The following is a 20356-nucleotide window of genomic DNA, read 5'->3' as shown; positions in this document are numbered from 1 at the left end:
TATATAAACATTGACATAATGATTTTGACCAATGATTTTGCTAACGAGAAAGCTGTGAACACTAGTTCTTCTTTGCACACACTGTTCTCAGATCTTTTTCTCATTTAATAAGCTGTTGTACAACAAACTTCCTTTCCACACTCAGTTTAACAATGCAATTAAAAAATTAAAACTTTCCCATCTGTTGCAAAAAAATAGTATTTTCCAAGTTACCAGTAAATTGCACAGTACTACTTGAGAGGCCAATTCTTTAGTAAAAGTAAAAGTTGTTTCTGATCCCCTTCTAGTTTCCGTTTGTTCTAGGCCTCAGGTATGTGGAGTTGAATGACTGGCTGTAGTGGGGTGGGAAGCGGGTCCATTCCTTGTGCTTAAGACAGGTTAAGAAATACTTTCTCCTAATTATCAGAGTTCTGTATTGTGTTCCTGCACATATCTTGGAAGCACTCGGCTATAAATCCTTTCCATATCCTTTCTTTGTCACCAACTACTAGTGGTCACTTCGGCCTTGGATGATAATTACCAAATTTTACCTTGTGTAAAAATAATTTGTTACTGTTAATTTGGCAGTAAGAGATGCATAGATCTAAAGAACATTTAGCTGTGAGCTAGAACGTTTCAAAATGCTATTTATTGACTTAAGGCCTTCTTGAAATGTGGAATTAATGGGACCTATCATCCCGAATTTGGTAAAAATGCCAAAGAATGAAAAATGAAGCCTATTGTTTTTACTGTTTAATGAATTTCCATACTACTTAGCAATGTCTGTCTGCAAAGGGGGGGAAAAAATGAAATTTCAACAACATCCGCCTCCTAATCTTTGGATCGAAAGCCTGTTTTGATTAGTTGACGTACAATGTCATTATCATTCTCTGTTTTGGATTCATTTGCAACGTTACTTGAAGTTTTACATTTAGGAAAACGCTATTGCAGTTCTTTTGGTACTAAATTCTGCAGCCTTGCTGTGGAATTTTCATACCTCGAAAGTTATGTGGCATGCTAAACAATCTGCTTCCGGTTATTTCTACTGTAGTTTTAAGGAATATTCAGTTGGTTTTTTTTCCACTTTTAATCATCTAGGGAACCAAGTACACCTAGATGGCTTAAATTGACCTTAAGTGACCATATCAGGAAAATGCTTGGTGTTCTTATCCAATACTTTAGTGTAAACTGTGTGGTTAGAACTGTTAGTTTACCCAGTTCCAAATACTGTTCTATGAGGAATTTCTTATTTTCAGATGTACCTGTCATACGGAGTTGGTTAACAGCGATGCAGTGCATATGCTATCCCTGCACCATTGAATTTCTGAAGGTTAGTATTAGTCACCATTTTAAAACTTCTTCTGAGACTTCCTTTCATCTCTAACATTGACGTTGGTTTATTTGATAATCAGTTTTGTCAACAAGTTGTTCAATGTTGCATGTAATATCCTAAAATTCACTTTGGCATATATAGTTTTTGTTTTGTTACTTTTTGAGCAGTTCTTTCACTTGTAGCCTTTCCTAAGAAGTCACTGAAGCTGAGCATTATTGTGCACAGCACAGCATTAAAGTCCAAGAATGGGTTTTAAAAAAAAAAACACCTTCGTAGTACATTGCTTCAACTTTGTTGGTCGCTGGTTTTTCGTTAGTAGCAAATTGATTTTTATAAACCCTACCATTGGCTGTTCCATATGTGTAGCATAGAGTGGAACATCAAAACTTCTCTTCACATACCTGTCGCAATCTCTCAGCCTTCTTATCCAAGTTATGTTTGTTTTCCAACCCTCTTCCAGTTTCTCTATGGGGTCGGGTAGGAGGTGGGAAGAATTTTTGTGGGGGGGGGGGGGGTTAATTACCAGATCCCTTCTTGGTGTTAACCTCATTAGGCGACTTTATGATATGAAATGGGTGACGTGATATATGATGGCAGGAAGGGAGAGGGTGAATCGCGGTGCCAGCACATAGCCTACTCCTGTTGAATAGCACCAAGGGTGTGCTCAAGGCTTAACTTCGTTATCCGATGGACGAATCACAATCAAGAGCATCATATGCCCTCACTCCATGTGAGCATTGCAGAGAGGTGTGGAATTTAATCAAGGCTCTTGGCACGCAATCTAGTAATTAGAAATTGAGGAGTTGGATGCAATAACAGCGTAAGTAGACTTACGTTATTTTGAGAAACAGAAGCTTGAAGTTAATAAATGTTCTGAGTTAAACGTTATATTAGGAATCAACCTGAATTTCATTTAAAGACATTTAAAAGAGCCAGGAAATGTATTTCCCGAAGAATTTTATTGATCTGTTAGCTAATAAGAAAGACAGAGTTATTTAAAATTTCTTTTTATACGCTGTTATTGCATGAAGAGCAGGAATATTATATTTTGCCACCTACTAGTATTGATCAGGGAGTTAGGAAAGCATGATCGCCCACTATAGAGGAACAAAAGTGGCTGTTTATCCCACCTCAGTTCTCCAAAATGTCTAAACTTACTAAAATTAGGAACAAATTCCGAAAGAAAAAAAATTCAACTAAGAAAAGTAAAAAAATTACGTTTATTCTTTATTTAATATTCACCTTTTTTCCTTTATTGCGTAAAGGGCCGAGAGAAGTTTGCTACAGTGCTCTCCCCAACTACGGTATTAGGCTACGGTAAATCCCCCCCCCCCCCAACAGATATTTGAAATGTTATAAAATTAGAAACATTCCTTTCTGAACAACTTTTATTCCTATTCTCATTTACAAAATTATTCTCTCAGCCTAAACCTTACGTGTTTTAAATACTCAAATACCGCATCATTGACCAAAATCAGGATAATTCATCTTCACATGCTGCATTAGCAGACTCTAGGGGATCATTACACACAGACATGACCTTCACATACCATTCAACATTTTCAGGTTTTAAGTATTTCATTAGTGAAAGAACATCATCCCTTTTGTCTGCTTTTACACCACACTTTCTTACATCAAGTAGCCTCAAATCATTAAAACTGAGAAAGCTAGCATTCCTCTTTAAGAAGGTAAATGGCACATAGTTAGGAGTGTAGGACTGTGACCCTGATACAACACCATTATGGTAATAGTCGCACAAACTTCTGTATCATGAATCTGTTGCTTTTAGCAGAGGGCATTCTTAGAAACATAGGTCGAAGTGCTGATACCCAGTCTTTTATTAAATGTGACGCCATTACTGCACTGAAGGGTTCTGGATGCTTCCTACTGTCCTTCATGATGTTCAGATATTCTTCACAAGTTTCTATGCATTCAACCTGTTTTAGAAGAATGCCATATTTCCCGAAGTTCCTATCACACTGGCTAAAAGAATGCCCTCTAACAGGAAAAATATGTTCAATCTCAACTTTCAGATCTTTCGACAACCAAGCACTGAACATTACCATAGCATTATTCTTATTTTGACCACCGCATGAGTCGGACAAGAGCACAACTTTCCTTTTGATGGGCATTTCCTGTAGTTTTCTTGTTAAAAAGTCATGTAAGAAAGAGCACACTGAATTGGGGTTCTTTTTAGAGTCACTCTCCAGAAAGCAATAGAAAGCACTACTACCATCATTGTGACAATGCACATTAAAGTTATAAAGCCACAACAAACGCTTATAAAATTGAGCTGTCACGTTAAGCCGAGGTAAAGGCAGGTTTTGAGCATAGTCAAATTCAACCACGAGAATATCGCTGTCCTCATTTTTTACACTATTCAGTAGCTCTTTCTTTAACCCACTGTATGCCTCAACTCGCTTTTTATGGTAAACGTAATGGTTTTTGCGATCATGATCAGGGTTTGCTTTGAGATATACCTCACATTCTGCACAGTAATCACAGGTATCTGTCTTTGGTTGTCGGAATGAATATTCAGAATTTTCCCTGAAGTACGTGTGATATGCACTATACCCTACTCTCAGAGGTTTACTCACCTTATCATAATAATACTGCTTGAAAGCTGTATATAATTTCACGACGTTTAATTCAGGGTTCTCAAAGTACTTCCTGTTTGTTTTTGCCCTGCTGTAGTGAGCTTCCCGATGAGGAATCAGTCCCCAGTGTTCTTCCACAAGCTGCCAGACATTATCTGCAATTTTATTTGGACGGTTGTTGTGTTTTCCTCTATGATCTTCCAGAACAGCACCTATAAAATTGAACAGTAGTCAGGCCTTATTCAAACAGTAACTATGACAAGCACATCCATACATCCATAATAACTTTACATACCATATTACACTTACCTGTTCTTAAGGATTGTTGCACGGTCCTCAGTCGCATTTCTGATATTTGGAATAGAGAAAGCAGAAATTGTCTACAAACAGGCATCTCATCATGCTTCACTTTTATACAGTAACTCCATATATTATCTCTATTTTTAGATCGGTTATGCTTTTGAAAGATTTTTTCCTTTTTTTTTTCATATAACCCAGCAAAACTGCATCCTGAAGTAACTTGTCACCAGCCTCCCAAAATGATCTAAAGCTATTCTTCTGATCTTCATACGTTACAGTTTCAAAACACCTGAAAAAGATGTAAAATGTAAGAACAACCCTCCTTCACAACACCACTACATTAATAAAATGAAACAACGTTCTGATTCATTACATTTATCAACGCTAGGTAGACTAAAGCCAACCGAACTTGTAAAGAAGAACCTACCTTTTCCTGCAACATTTATCCACTTTCCTAAATTTCTTCCTTCTGATTTCCTTTCCACTTGTGAGAGAAATGTAACTTCTGCCACTGTTTCTTGCACGCTTTACAATATTTCTTTTCCAAGTATCAGGATCTTTCATCCTTTTTCTTCCTCTGCACCTGGGCTTAAAACCGTCGTCTAAACAGGCTGTATCATCAATTACTTCTGAATCACTGCCTGCTGATGTGTCAGAAGTGACGTCAATAGAAATATCGGCACCAGCCACAAAACCTTCTCTTCCACTCGCTGACATCTTCTCCAGCCAAAGAACTGGCTGCAACAGATCATGCCGCTCGTGAAGCACGCCTCATCATGCAATAACAGCGTAGCGCATGGTACCAGTTTTAGTGAGCTCCTGACCTCTAGCGACACCCTAGCGAACTAAGACCTGGATAGGGTTGTAGTGAAAGGACCGGGAAATTCGAAAACGGTATTCATGCAATAACAGCGTAAGTAGACTTACGCTGTTACTGCATCTTGCTCCTCAATTATATACCACCCCTTCCACTACATTGCTGGCCAACATTCTAGCTAACGACAATATCAGACAGTTTACACGTCAACTTAATGATACGGCCACCAGGTGGGCTGGCTTAATGATCATGGCAACCAGGCAGGCTTTTTATGAACGATTTTCCAAACAAATTGTTTTACATATTTACATTTCCTTTTAAATCAGTGATGTGTGTCTTTCTGTTGTGACATATATTGGACATGCAAATCATTTCAAACACACAACTGCTCGTAAATATTGTTATTTATCCCACCGAGTTGCTGAAGAAAGCTTCAGCTGAAGCTTCATGTTTCTGACCAGGGACTTATTAAACATTGATTTCTGGTCACACTCATCGATCTTAAATAACTTGGACATTAAACTTGGCCATGTGAAAGAGGAACAGGGTGGGCCAGCGTATTGGTAGGTGTGCTAGGTACCAACTGATGAGCCCACCCTAGCACACGAGGGCGAAACGCTGGCAACCAAGAATGAGCTAGCTGGAAAATTTATAATGTCCAATAACGGACCATTTATATTGGTATTATAAATTTGCTCATTCAGGACCAATATTTCAGATTCCCTATGGGAATCAACATCTATATCATCAGACCTATCTGTGTCGGTGCGACATAAAGCAAAGAGCAAATAAATAAATAAATAAATAAATCGCCTGGTTGAGTTGTAATAATGTTATTGTTTTTACGTCCCACTAACTACTTTTACGGTTTTTGGAGATGCCGAGATGTCAGAATGTTGTCCCACAGGAGGTTTTTACGCGCCAATAAAACTAGTAACACGGGGCTGACGTATTTAAGCACCGGAGTGAGCCAGGATTGTACCTACCAACTTGGGCTCAGAAAGCCAACGCCTTAACTGTCGTGAGTTACTCATCCCCGGCTGGGCAGCACCAGCATATCCATGAATATCTTCTAGGGATATATGGCTTTGCAAAATGCAGTGAAAGCACATCTGATAGAAGAGAAGAAAGAAGACATTGTTAGTGAAGTTATAGGAGGATTTGCACCAAGTGTTAGCAAGTATTATGGTTTCCGACGTCTAATGTGGTCAGCGAAAGGGACTGCTTTGTTAAAAAAATACTTTCTGACTGTCGCACAACTCTGAATCCTGATAATGTTGAAACCATGCATAGTTTTTTACTTTGGAGACAAGTCATTCAAGATGTTAAAACATGTCGAACCAAACCAAACCCCACGGCACTTAACGCCCTGAAAGGGCCTTGGGCCTGTCCTGTGAACGCTGCTCAGCCTGAAGGCCTGCAGATTACGAGGGGTCGTGTGATCAGCACGACGCATCCTCTTGGCCATTATTCTGGGCTTTCAAGACCGGGGCTGATATCTCACCGTCAATAGCTCCTCAGTTCTAATCGGGTAGGCTGAGTGGACCTCGAACCAGCCCTCAGGTCGAGAAAAAAATCCCTGACCTGGCCAGGATCGAACCTGGGCCCCCCCCCCCCCCCGGCGAGAGGCAGGCACGCTATCCCTACACCACGGGACCGGCAAAAACGTGTAGGCTACGTATAAATTCCTAACTTCCGCCTAACTTCATTTTGAGTTTTCAGTGATTTATATAAGCCTACCGGTATTTATTTCTACAATATTTTGTATATTTGGTTGTTCTAAGGTTTAATAACAATTTAATACATTACAAGTGTTCACTTTAAAAACCCTATCACAAAATTAGTTATATTTACCCCATACCATAAGGAATATTTCACAAGAAACATCGATCAATATGACAATTTATTTCACGAAATACCTACCGAAATAGTGTTAGTTTTAACACCGAAATCAGCAGTTTTATTTCACCAAACAATAAGGCCCTTAACCATAACGAATAGAAATAAATTCTTGCAAATTTTAATATTTCCTTAACACTAAATGCGAAATTTTTCCGTAATGTTAACCCCTCAGCGTCGCAGCCATTTTAGGAGCATCCTACTTCGCGACTGGATGAGATTTCAAGTACGCGCGACTGAAATACTTTGATTCACTTAAAGCGTTACTACAAGTGTAAGAGTAGCCCGATATTCACGAAATTTTGAATTCCTTATGACAGAATTATGTACATGCAGATAATGACATAATTATTTCACATTACCTTAGTAATTAAGTTTCATGTGATAAAGTTCGAAGCAGTCTTCAAGACAGAGACCCACGTCACGCTCCTGGCATTAGTACACAGACATCTTTTTGCCGTGTTTTGAACACACCATACGTCTCTGAGGTTTGTATTTCTCACCCGTAGGTGGTAATTTCATGATATAATGCCTTTCCTGCAACCTTGGAACTGTATCATCTGATGCGCACCGGCCTTGAATATTTCTTTCCCCGGCCAAGCGAGCTTATTTTGTAAACAAACCTTCCTCCAGCTGAACCCGATAAGATAGGCCTCACGGCTCAGTGTTTGTCCCTGTGACTTGTCTGGATGTTATTGGAGAATTTAGGAATCCAAATTCACTGTTGAAAACTTCCCTTTGACCTGTATAATTATCTATAGTCTCCTACACATTATTTCCAAGTACTGGTTCCTCCTCTTCATCACTCTCATCATTTACGACTGCATCCGCCACAGCCGCATTATTTATTTAATTATCACTGCTGCTAATACTGCCACTACTACTTCGGACTAAACTTTCATCTAAATTATACAATATTTCAAGCACATTACTGTCAGTCAAACCACGGCTGAGCGCAGCGTGTCACACGTACTGATGAAGCTGCAGCGAGACTAAAAGCAGCCAAACGAAACTGAATGAAAGAAATAACATTCATGACGAAACAAACCAACTCGATACTATTTCAGATAAAAGGTGGAGACACCGTCTTTCAAGCACGATATATACCATGAGCAAGTGGTTCACGTATCGCATGACATAAAGCAGCACTAACCGATACCTACACAGAGCGCTCGTGTAGAGTTACGTAAATATTACAAGCCGAGAAATAAAGACAATATAAATAATTCACGCTCTCAACGTACAAATAGAGCAAAGAAAATCACGCGAAAAGACAAAACTTCTCAGATCATTTCTTTATTTTATTACCTGGGAAAGAATGAAGCAAACAGACTTTCAAAAAGAAGAAATTACTAGTGCTCAGACTTGACAAATATATTTACTCTTGCAAAAACAACTACATTTTAACGATCTTCATTCCTATTTTACAACTCTGATTAACCCGAACATTTCTTCTTGGAAACAAAACAATTTGCAAATCCTTAGCTTCAAAACTCTCCACGCTATAGCTGTAAATGCAAAACCATGTGTGGTTCTATACCCTGTATAGAGGTCAGCGGCTACGGAGGGAAGGAGGGTCTCTACAACGTATAGAGGTCGGCGCTGTTGGGTTAATTACATTAAATTGAATTAAAATTGCATTGTTCTTATGGTGTAATTTTTGGGACTTGAAATTTATTCTGTTACATGCGGATTTATGGTGAATCGAGGTCTCGGAAAATCGGTTATACTGTGTATGAATAAGCCAAGGAATGTCATGAGACATTAGTATCATTGATAGTCCTTTTATGCATGTTGTGGCTAAACCTTAAGATCATTGTGTAAGTTTCTTTGACAAGCTTATTAAGATAGGTGGATGTTACTTTAACATAAGTTTGCAAGTTGCACTCTGGGGCTGCCCTGTTATTGGGCAGTTGCAATTTGAATACTTGCTAGAGCATACTTCCAGGCTTCCTATTCCGGTTCCTTTCATATCTGAAGGAACAGGTTATTCAGTCCGGAACATACGTTAATTAATGGTAAGTTAATTGTAAAAATTCATAACTCGAGAGTTAAGCGGTTTTCACCTAGTCAGTGGCAACTTAGTTAAATAGGATTGCAAAATTTATCTTGGACGTACTTTTAAAGACTCCTAAGAACAGGAAACTCATGTCTGATTTACCTATTTTTGCAGGATAGGCAGAAAATCTTTTAAAAGTTCTGAAGTGTCTCTTGTTATGTTTATTGATAATTATGTTGCTTATAATGTTGGAAACCTCCATGTATTGACAGAGGAAAATGCATGCTTAATTCACTTGGGCATGGCTTTTCTTACTGTCACAGTAATGAATTTCAAATTGTACTTCGGTATATTTTCAGACACTAGTTAATTCTTATTGCAATAAATGTGTTAATAAAGTAATTTTTCTTGAAATTATTAATTTGGTTCTGTAACACAGGTAAATTGACAACTTGACCTCTCATTAGTCATAATAAGTAAGCATTAATACAGACCGCTAAATTTAAAATGTGTAAAAAAAAAAAGTGTCATAAGTAAATGCTATTTTTGAAGTAAATTATATTTCAGCAAATTTTATACACATTCGTTTACTTTTCCACTTAGCTCTATTTTTGTTCAAACATTCGTCATATCACAATTTTTTCTAAATCCTAGTCTTGAGTCTTGAATCTTTGTTTTCAGTTGGTCAGTGTGGAAATGCTTACTGGCGAGGAAAATTTTCAGATGAAGGAAGATGTGATAGTCGCGAGGTACAAGTTGAGGGCTATAGGACTGGACGATTGAATTGCTGCCTTCATTCTAGATGTAGAGTAAGGTCCTGAAAGGTCATGAAGAAATCTACTTGTCAGATAAAGGGGCGCAGCATTTTGGTTCATTGTTATTGCAAGGTCACAATATGCAGCTGTATTGATTGTTCGTGGCAGCGTTGAACTCTCTAGGGGAGAACCAGGTCTGTCTCAGAATGCTGGCTTAATTTTGAGAGTTGAGACTGCTAGAGTTTGTCCGTCGGAGCTACTTTTTGCCACTCAGTTGATTGCCGTTTGGATTCAGCGATCATGTTGTTCAGTAACAGACACATTAACTGCAGGAGTACTGTGAATTAAAGCAGATATAACTATATACATATTTAACTAACACTAGACACGAGGCAACAATGTCACGAAAAACTCTAGAAATGTTTCAAGGTGTTTCACTTTGTGATTTCAAAATCACTTTCTGCGAACGATACATTCTCCATTCCGGACATCCACACTGTCTAAAGAAAAGTTATCATTCTCATCTTTTGATAACTCAGTATCATTATTTTAAAGTATTTTGAGCAGTTCTTGGTCACTTAAAACCATATTACCTGAAAGAAAGTACATAACCTATAAACAAAACAGTCGTAATTGACACCCGAGGTCCACATGTGGACCGTATATTTTTTTATGTTGCACCAAACATTGTGTAAGAGTAATAATAATACATACTTCATGCCAGCTATCCTTCCAAGCTTCCTTAGCAAATAAAAAATTCTGAATCCAAGTACTAAGCTCAACTGAATTTATTTCCAATTACACGAAAGGCGGTCAGCCGTCGGCGCCATTTTATCGTATTCGCGGAACACGAGTTGACAAAGAATAGCACAACTCGATGTAGACTCACAGTGGTGCCTTCTAGTGCTGAAAATAGGTACTAGGTAAACAGAAGAGGACTCTTGTGTCTCAATTGTAGAAATCTTGTACAAATAAAATAAAATTATAAAGTGTGATTTGTGGACCCAGGGAGTGAAGAGGTTATACTGTTCTTAGCATAGAGGTTGTGCATTTTACAGATCTGATGATGAATCCTTCCAGTGGTCCATTCCTTGCTTTCATGAATTATATAGCTGACTGTATGCTTGTTGCGGGCTGGTTCATCGTCTTAACACGGTACCACCGTGGCAGAAAGCATGCTTTTGTGCAAAGGATGCCGGGAGTCGGTGTACTTGCAAGAAGAAACGAACGCAATGGGTATTTAGAGATCAACTGGTCCTTAATTAAATAATAGCCTTTATATTTCATACTATTTGGCCTACTGTATGTATGTGGTGTATAAAACATGTCGCTGGGTAGTGTAATGTATTTTTTGTGTTTTTCACATTGCGTGACTTGACGTGCAAGATCTTCTACTGTGGCGTAAATTCATTTCTATTCCGGGAAAAATCAAACTTCGGGGGTTTTTCTTAGATTTAGGAAAGTCACCTTTATGGTAATCAGTGTTTTGTACTTTTCTAGCTGTTTGTACCCTAATGGTTGGATTCCAAGTAATTTTCTTCTTAAATTACAACTGGATTCTGTGGAATTACTGAAACGAATGATTGTAATAAATTGTATGTTATGAAAGTAATAATAATAAATCGTATGGCCTCAGCTACCGTGTGCAGACATTTCAATTTGACGCCATCTGCTGTCTGCTCGCCAATTTCGACGTTCCGATTTACTCTAGACCCACTAGATGGCAGAGTAAACAGGATCTCTCTTGGGCGTCTACGGCTGAAATTTAATGAATTTTGTCGGGTAAATACCAAATGTATCACCAGGCATCTTTTACATGCCGACATCTTAAGACATGAAGTGTCGAATGGACTTTTTTCCGCCCTTCAAAAATCCGACTACCTCTGCCGGGTTTGAACCCGCTGTCATGGGATCCAGGGGCCGACACACTACCACGCATCCACAGAGGCAGCTGTTATGAAAGTATACCCCTAGGATGCATAGTACTAAGTTTGTTCTCCAAGCTTTTTGTTTTTCACTAGTTATCTCCTTCAAAACTAAATTCAAATTCTTCTGTTGTGTTGGCTAATTTATGTAGACTTCTTGAGTATTATGGATTGGAAATGTAGTCCTACTGAAGATCAGTTCATGTGAATTATTCCTCTTATTCCCATTTGAATGTTGCAGTATGCTTTCGAAACAGACTTTCAACGTATTAGGTCGTGTTACGTACATGTAGTACGTGTTGAAGAGATGTTAAGTACAGAACAAAAATGGCCAGCCGGACGCCAGTGGGATCCGAACCCACAACCTCCCGATTTTGCGTCGGTTGCTCTACCAATCGAGCTATGGTGGCCCACTGGTGTCCGGCTGGCCATTTTTGTTCTGTACTTAACATCTCTAAAACACGTACTACATGTACGTAACACGACCTAATACGTTGAAAGTCTGTTTCGATTACAATGCGGTCGTGAAAATTCAATATTCATTGACATGCCCCACAACGGGCGACTTAAACGCACTCTACAGTGTGCTAGCAGCAGTGCCAGACCTGTAGCTGAGATCCTTTCAAACAGAACAAAGATGGCCTAGGCCACCATAGCTCAATTGGTAGAGCAACCAACGCGAAATCGTGAGGTTGTGGGTTCGGATCCCACTGGTGTCCGGCTGGCCATTTTTGTTCTGTATTTAACATCTCTTCAACACGTATTACATGTACGTAACACGACCTAATACGTTGAAAGTCTGTTTAGATTACAATGCGGTCGTGAAAATTCAATATTCATTGCAGTATGCTTGTCCTCACCAATTTTTGGAAGTTAATGCTGGTGATCATCAGTCCTTTCAGTAATTTAAAGATTTTGGTTTTGTGTATTGTAAGAGATTCATGTTGGGGTGAAAATGGCGTAAATTTAAAAATTATTCGGAGATTATATGATTGATCATTGAGAATATGAAATAGATAAAGCTAAGTCGAAGTTTTTTTTTTTTTTTTTTCAGGTTTCATGATGAAATCCCAGGAGGGTTTAGCTGAGATTGCAGCCATCACTCGCAAGTGGTAATTTCTGTATACTGTGGCTTGGCCGACCTATATAAACCAGCCTGGCCAGTACTGAGATGCGTTGTGAACGTATCCCCTATTAAAGGTAAATTTTCTTACATTTCTTCATTTAGGACTTGCAGTTTAATACTTCATAACTTCGCACAATTGTATACATTATTTTGTGAAATTGTTTTCCTTGGGTTACATAAACTTTGCAAATTGGTTTGATTCTCCATTGAGTGATGTTCGCATTTGACTTCAGTTTGGGATGGGTCAGTTGCCGTGTGTTGCCAACTACAGAGCGTTCCAACCTTAAATTGCAGTACAGCGTAAATCGAGCGCGCTGCTGCGAAATCGACTCGTCAAGATCACGGTCGAGTGTGACTCAAGCAGCGCGTCACAGTTCCACATTTTACGTTCATTCATAAATTAATGTTTTTATAATGGTAAAATAAATACTACATACCTTAATCACTGGCGTTGCTCTCGGACATTGGACGTACATCTATCATTTCTGCAAAGTCTGATGTTCCCGCTTTGGATGAACCGGGTTCGGGAGATGAACTTGAGGATGATCCGGACGATGAAGCAAGTCGTATTAAAAATTTTTCATCGTCGACATCGTCCTGTAATTCGTCTGCTTTCCACAAATCTCTTTCATTTTTCTTTACTTCGTTCACGTAATTTGCCCAATTTCTTATTTTTTTTATGGCATAAAAATATTAGTTCAGCGTTTGGAACAAAGCCATGTTCATTACCCGCGTGGACTAAGGCAAATCACGGTCCTCGGCTTTTCGGTGGCCTAAGTCCCAAACTCGCCCGTTCAATGGCATCCTGCTGTGCACTTTTCACTGTCTTGTCACTGTCTGCCCAATATTTACCCACGATTCATCTGTGTAAATTATAGCTTTAATTAGTGGCCTCAAACGTTTTATCTCCCTGAGATATCTGTGCCTCCAATTAATAATTTCATCGGTTTCAATGAAAGCTGCTTTATTACCCCGTCTCAAATAACGGAAGCCTATATCATGTAAGAAGCGATACAGCGTAGTTTTGGAAAATCGTGGCAAAGAATCTTCTCCATTTACCCGACTCAAAATCACGTTCAATTTCGGTGGTGTGTCAGCAAATAAGAGAGCGAACCACCCGATGCACTTCACTTCGCAATTTCATCCTATTTAATTTTCCTTGCATTTCTCTGCCGTCCTCTTTTTACCTTTTTTTTTTTTTTTTTTTTTGTGGGAGTTCGCAAATGACCATATGTGTGTTCCTTCCATATAGCTTAGCTTCTTCTTTCGGAACAACCTTAAGTTTTAGTTTTTTTTACGTCGCACCGACACAGATAAGTATTATGGTGACAATGGGACAGGGAAGAGCTAGGAGTGGGAAGGAAGTGGCCATGGCCTTGCTTATGGTACAGCCCCAGCATTTGCCTGGTGTGAAAATGGGAAACCACGGAAAACCATCTTCAGGGCTGCCGACAATGGGGCTTTAGCTGTTTTACTGTGCATTGCTCATATTCGTAGTCTTTAAAAAATAATCCAGGACACTCATTATAATATTGCGTTCTTTTCCCATGAGTTTATCTGCGGAACCTGCATTCTTTCGTCGCTCATTCGCTTTATGTGCCAAAACCATCTTAGTCGGCTCTTCTATTCTATCATTCAATTTTTCCACTCCAATTTCTTCCCGGATTTTCTCATTGCTTATTTTGTCTCTTCTACTCTTCTGTATCATACTCCTCAAGAACTTCATTTCGGCTGCCTGTATTCGACTCTCATCCTTCTTTGTCATTGTCCAAGTTTCTGCTCCGTAAGTTGTTATGGGTACGTAATACATCTTGTACATAGTATCCTTTGCTTCCGTTGGCACATCTTTGTCCCATAACATGTTTCTAACACTACGATAGAAACAACTTCCAGCTTGAATCCTTTTACTAATCTCAGCATCCAGTCGAGCATTCTCCATTAATTCACTCCCCAGGTATTTAAACTTTTCCACTATTTCCAGGGGCCTGTCTGCAAGTCTAATCTGACCTTTCCCTTCTTTCTCCCCTCTACTCATAATAAGAGTTTTACTCTTTTCTACACTTATTTTCAATCCACATTCTTCGATCCTCCCATTCACCACATTCAACTGTTCTTGAACCTTCCTGTTGTCTTCTCCCCAAATCACAATATCACCTGCAAATAACATGTTCATTTCTCTTCTTCCATATGCTGCTTCTGCTGTTCCCATGATGTCATCCATTACTATTGTAAACAGTATTGGTGATAGAATACTTCCCTGTCTCAGCCCACTAGTTGTTTTGAAGCAGGTAGGGACCCTCTTCGGAGGCAGCCCTACCCAGGGTGTGGCCCCCCTGCCTATGTGAATCCCAGAGCACACAGACCCGGTGTGTAACATCTGGTATGAATCCGAGCTCAGGGTTACGAGTGAAGACCTCAACGGCATCTACGGCGGAGAAGGTGGACTTCGGTACGGCGGAGATGGCGAAAGGGGCATACCCGTAGTGTCTGTACTCCAGAGGAGCGGCTATGAAAGGCGTCTGTCTCCATGTTAGGGGCGGCCTAATTATGAACCTGGCAGTAGGTATAAAATGCCTTTGGGTGTGGCGAGCCCATCGTAACAATAGCCTATATGGACAAAGCAGATATGGTGCCTCGGAAAAGGTTAGGACGTCCCCTGCTAAAAGCAACGCGCAGCTCTTCAGGTGCTCGGGGAGCTGTGAAAAATGGGCAACCAGCACCAAACTACACAGTATCCCATACTTCATAAATACACACTTTGTTATATGAGGCATGGTGATCAGAAACTTATTTATGCGTGTTTGGCAGTGAATGAGTTAAGGAGGTATCCCCTATGCTAGAGAGTTCTCCTGAAGTGCATAGATGTCATCCTAAGTGTATCAAGGAACGAATGGTGGTAAAGGATGGCAACCCTTCGCCAAGCGGACGAAGGTAGTTAAATAGGATTTGGCACAGATATAATTAGGCCTTTGGTACCTTGTCATGGCTCTGGATTATGGCAGTTCCTCTTCACCATTCTGATCTTGAATTTGGTTACTGCATGCCTATCTAAGGCAAGGAGTGATAGTGATGTATGTTTCCACCATTTCTCTGTTTGACAGTTGGAGGTGCTTTGTTCATACTGTAAACAGAACATTAAGGTTCTGTCCCTGGTTTTGCCTTCAAACTTCATGGGAGGTTGTGATCTAATCTGTTAGTCAACAAAGTTTTTCTTCTTTCAGGATTTAACATTCAGCATACTTCAGTGGCAGATCGAACCGGCTCACTCTGTATCTTAAACTTAGTTGTTTTATTGATAATTTTAAGGTTGTTTTATTGATAATTTTAAGGTATTTTTGGTTGGACATGTCCTGAATACTGTAGAACCTCAATTTTACGTTCCCGGAAGCTACGTTTTCCCGTATTATCCGTTCAAATTACATGATCCCGCGAGCATCCTAATTAAATCCCGCATTGTCCGTTCCTCGAAGAGACAATATCCCGTATGAACCGTTCAGAAATTTCAGTCCTATCAACTCTAAATCCTCGATCACGCGTTTTTCAAGAAACTGTATCTCACGAAAGGACGGCAACTCATACTTGCGGATCATAGTGTTAACGTCCAGTCATTGCAGTAATTTGAGGAAGTGGAAAAGCGATCGTCGGTGAACTTGCGTAAGGGACCGTCTTAGCATCGCTTTCGGGTGGTATTGTTTAGTGAATCGAAATCACAAAGCAGTGTGTGTGCATAACAATTGGAAAAGGAGACAGAGCACATTTCAACAGCTCTACTTGAAGACGGAAAAAGTTTCATATCGCCCAACAGGTTTTCAGCACTTGCCTCAGGGCACTGTATAGTCACTGAGCTTTCAGGCAGGAATCTAAACGGTTCCTTCTTAAATAACACAAATTTAGTATTTTAATATTATCGCGTACGATTACGTTATCGAGACCAGAACAGATGTTGCACCTTCCTACATACATAAAGCCATGGGAGGTTTTGGGATTGCCTATTACTGTTTTGGTCCTAATGTAAGACTATAAATTTCACGTTATTGTGTTAAAGATGTAAACACCGCAGTGGTTTTATTTCCACATGTTACATGTAAGAACATTGCATCATTTTACACTTGTACCGACTTTGACAGCGGGCGCGTTTTCCAGCCGAGGACAAGGTCGCAAATAACCATAAATTCGGAAGTGGTGATATTTTTTTCTCTTTGCAATTTAATCGTGATTAGTGACGGACATAATTGAATATAATGCATTCGAAAACTTGAGAATCGATATACGCATTCGAAACAATATTCTAGAGTTCAACATAACCTTTAAAAGTCGATGTAGGCTGTAGGCCTCATTTGCATGGTACAAGATTTCCTCAAATTGACTACAAACAGTATACTGGTGACCAAAGTACATTGGAAGATTTAAAAAAAAAGGGATTTCCCCATCATGTTGGGCGCTTTTGTATCCAATGTGCTTTATTTTAATAGATTAGAGAATTAAGATATTTGTGGTCTATTGGTTGCCTTGATGTTATTAGGTTTTTCTAACAGTTTGACCGATCAAGGTTGCTGAACTGAAAGCAGTTTTCAGAAGAAACCCGTCAAGTTTCCCCGGTAAAACTGAATGTAAAGTTTCGAGGCTTTTACGTCGCGCACCGGTAATTAATGTTCTAAGCCAGTCCCGCGGTCGAACTTGCCTGCCTCTCTCCCGGAGGAGCCAGGTTCGATTTCCGGCCAGGTCAGGCATTTTTACCTGGATATGAGGGCTGGTTCCTGGTTCACTCATTCTACGATTACCTTTAATTGAGGCGCTATTTAATAGTGATCCCGGTCTAGAGAGCCAGGAATAACGGCCGAGAGGATTCATTACACTGGCCATGCGTAGCATCGTACTCTGCAGTCGTTCGGACAGAGTAGCAGTCTCTTGGTGGGCGGAACGCCCATTGGGCCTGTAATTTGGTTTGGTTTAGGGGTATTTGTAAGGTGTTAAATATACAGATGATTTTTTTTTTTTTCTTTCTCTTTTTTCTCCATGTTACGCCAAATTGCTTGTGGTGTATTCATTCGCAGATTTTCTGTTTTCCCGTGTTGTACTTTTTTTTTTTTTTTTGTGGTCCTTCCAAAAACGGAGAATCGAGATTCCACTGTATGTATAGGCCCGACCTGAAAATTTGCCCATCTTTCTACCTTGATTAGAAGTATCCTGGCCTCATTAGATACATTCCAGAAAGTATCAGGTTTAGGAGTTTGTCAGCATAGATTTGTCACACCTGAACTCGGCAACATACAAATCGTTGAGGAGGGGAGAAATATCAGTATTTAACTGTAGATTGTCAATAAGATGATGCTCAGGCAAGTGATTATTTCTCAAAGAGATTAGTGGCTGTTATGGACTTCTCTGTGAATGTAATAAAGTGTCATGTTGGTTTTTTTCTTTGCAGGTCACAGAGTACGGTGAGGAGTGAATTTCTTTTTTCACATTTACTTCCTGCAACGAGGTCCATTGCTCATGGTGAATTATTGTACCGTAAGAATTGGACTGAGACTATGTTAATTGTTTATGGTGAATTGTACCTCTATGGAGGTAGATGTAAGACTGAGATAATAAAGTAAGTTTAAAGAAGGTGTGTGCATTAAGATTTACTCTATTTGTAAGCTAGGTGATAATTTCCTGTATCCCTGTGCACTTCATAGCACCGCTGTACTAAAACTTCTGCAAGAGCTGGCCATATCCCAAATTTCCCTGGTATTTCAATAGGTTGAAGTGGATAGAATACAGTTCTCCAATTTCACCTGATAAATCCTTTTGAACCATTTATATCCTTAGTGAATTCCTTTCAGATTTCTCTCGAAACTCGCCTGCATCATTTTGAAATAGTTACATGTCATGATTTTTGAACTTGTATTTTCCAAATTCCTATAAGGTGACCAAATTTCTTTTTCTGATCATACCTCCATGATATTCATACTTTCGAAAACACATGAGCAAACCACATTTTCTGCAACGATTACAAATTCGATTTGGGCATCCTCTTTCTTCATTTTCCAAACACAAGTCATTGCTCAACGTGTGATAAGCCAAGGGGTTACAGTTGTAATAGTGTCTTAACCCATTCACATACCATTTAACTGAACTTATTTATGCCTTGGTGTACCATTTATTTTCATTAATTTACATGATATTATCACAGACACTGAAAAACCATGCTTTACATAAACTTAATGAAAGGAAATATCCAAACTACTGTGAGATGTACTTTGTGAAGTTTTTACGAATATGGTAGATCATAAGTCGTATACGTGCATCGCCACCTTGCACCGGCGGCATTCATATGAAGTTTCCTTCCTCAGACCCCGTGTCATACAGACTTTGCATCTCCGTGAAGGGATAACCTTCGTTGTTGGGGGGTATTCTTGTCGGAAAGTGTCCCCAGTGCCTCCCTAGAAGTCTCGCTGGTGTATCCCCAGGGCTTGGGTGTCTTATTTTGGATTGTCAGGCAAGGTCACACTTGCCAACAGCTGTTCGGCCAAATTGATCTGGAAGCTGGTAAAGCCCACTCGCTTCTTGTCAGGGTTGAGGAGGTGATGAATGAAGTTGGAATTCAGAAGTGTCATGTCTAGCATGTAGAAGTATATTTTTGTATCCTTTTACATACTTCCTCTTCAAGGGGAATGATGCAACTCTCTGGTCATGGGAGTCAATACCACCCTTTCTACGGTTGTAGTCAACAAGAAGATTGGGCCTGAACGTCTTTTTTCCATCATACTGTACATTACCACTTCTAGGTAATCTCGCCTTCATTTCATCCACAGATACAGGAAACCAGTAACCAGTGTTCCTTTCCATATGACATTAACCTATTTATATCCTCGGCAGCTGATACAAGACATTTACTTGCATAAGCATTTACCTCATTGCTTAGATGTTCCCGAAAAGTCTGCTGTTAGAAATTCGTTCATGACTTGCAGTTTGTTCGGGCATTGTCCTAGGTGCCTTTGGAAAACACTATTTTACCAGTTGCGATGCATGAATGATACTCTATAGAGTATAACTTACATGCTCCCAGTTCCATTCCCTATCATCTAAAATCTGATTAGAAGCCGCTGGTGTCGCATCGGTTGTAGGCCTAAAATTCAGTGACATATTTGATGGCAAAACCGCACTTTGTTCACCATCACACGAACTACTTTCACTACTTTCCATATCCACTAAATTCTTCATCGCTTATTTCTATATCAATGTTATTGTCTTCTAAAAATTCCCATATAATCGCTTCGTCTCTCAACTTGGAGGCAGCCATGATTTCGCTTACGGTGAGGTTGCTAAGATACAGGTTATACTTTCCGCGGAATAACTGCACAGAAGTGTTTATCGAATACATCAGTGGAATAAAACTAATTCCACCTGTGAAGAGGTTACCTTACTAATATCAAATCCTTTCACAAAGGAAACCGGCTTGGAGCGTGTCCGGAAATAAACACTATGCGCGGACGGGGAGATCCATCTTTGTACCAGAGTGCAGTCGAGAGCCAGGATGGGGAGATCGGTCAAAGTACGTCGAGTGGTTAATTAGGGATTTTGTCGGCCCCTCACTTGGTTAATAGCTTTATAGCTCTTTGTGCTTCTGACAAGGCACCACGT

The 20356-nt window shown here is 39.6% G+C and overlaps 1 protein-coding gene and 1 long non-coding RNA gene across 3 annotated transcripts in view; one reads left to right on the top strand and one right to left on the bottom strand.

Annotated features, from left to right (window-relative positions):
• LOC136884875 (hrp65 protein) overlaps positions 1–18337 on the top strand; it is a 300770-nt gene extending 282433 nt beyond the window's left edge. For both annotated transcript variants that reach the window (XR_010861427.2, XR_010861428.2), the window contains exons 11-13: positions 1236–1309; positions 12659–12804; positions 18156–18337. The gene's annotated coding sequence lies outside the window, so the exon portion shown is untranslated. The remainder of the gene's footprint in view (positions 1–1235; positions 1310–12658; positions 12805–18155) is intronic.
• On the bottom strand, positions 9463–12649 carry LOC137502921 (uncharacterized). Its single transcript, XR_011018925.1, has 2 exons — positions 10394–12649; positions 9463–10272 (listed from the first exon to the last, which is right to left on the bottom strand). It is a non-coding gene; the product is annotated as an uncharacterized lncRNA (long non-coding RNA).
• Positions 18338–20356: the final 2019 nt, after the last annotated feature.

This window comes from Anabrus simplex, chromosome 13 (assembly GCF_040414725.1).
Source record: "Anabrus simplex isolate iqAnaSimp1 chromosome 13, ASM4041472v1, whole genome shotgun sequence".
Classification (NCBI taxonomy): Eukaryota; Metazoa; Arthropoda; class Insecta; order Orthoptera; family Tettigoniidae; genus Anabrus; species Anabrus simplex.
This window is presented reverse-complemented; position numbering and strand designations above follow the sequence as displayed.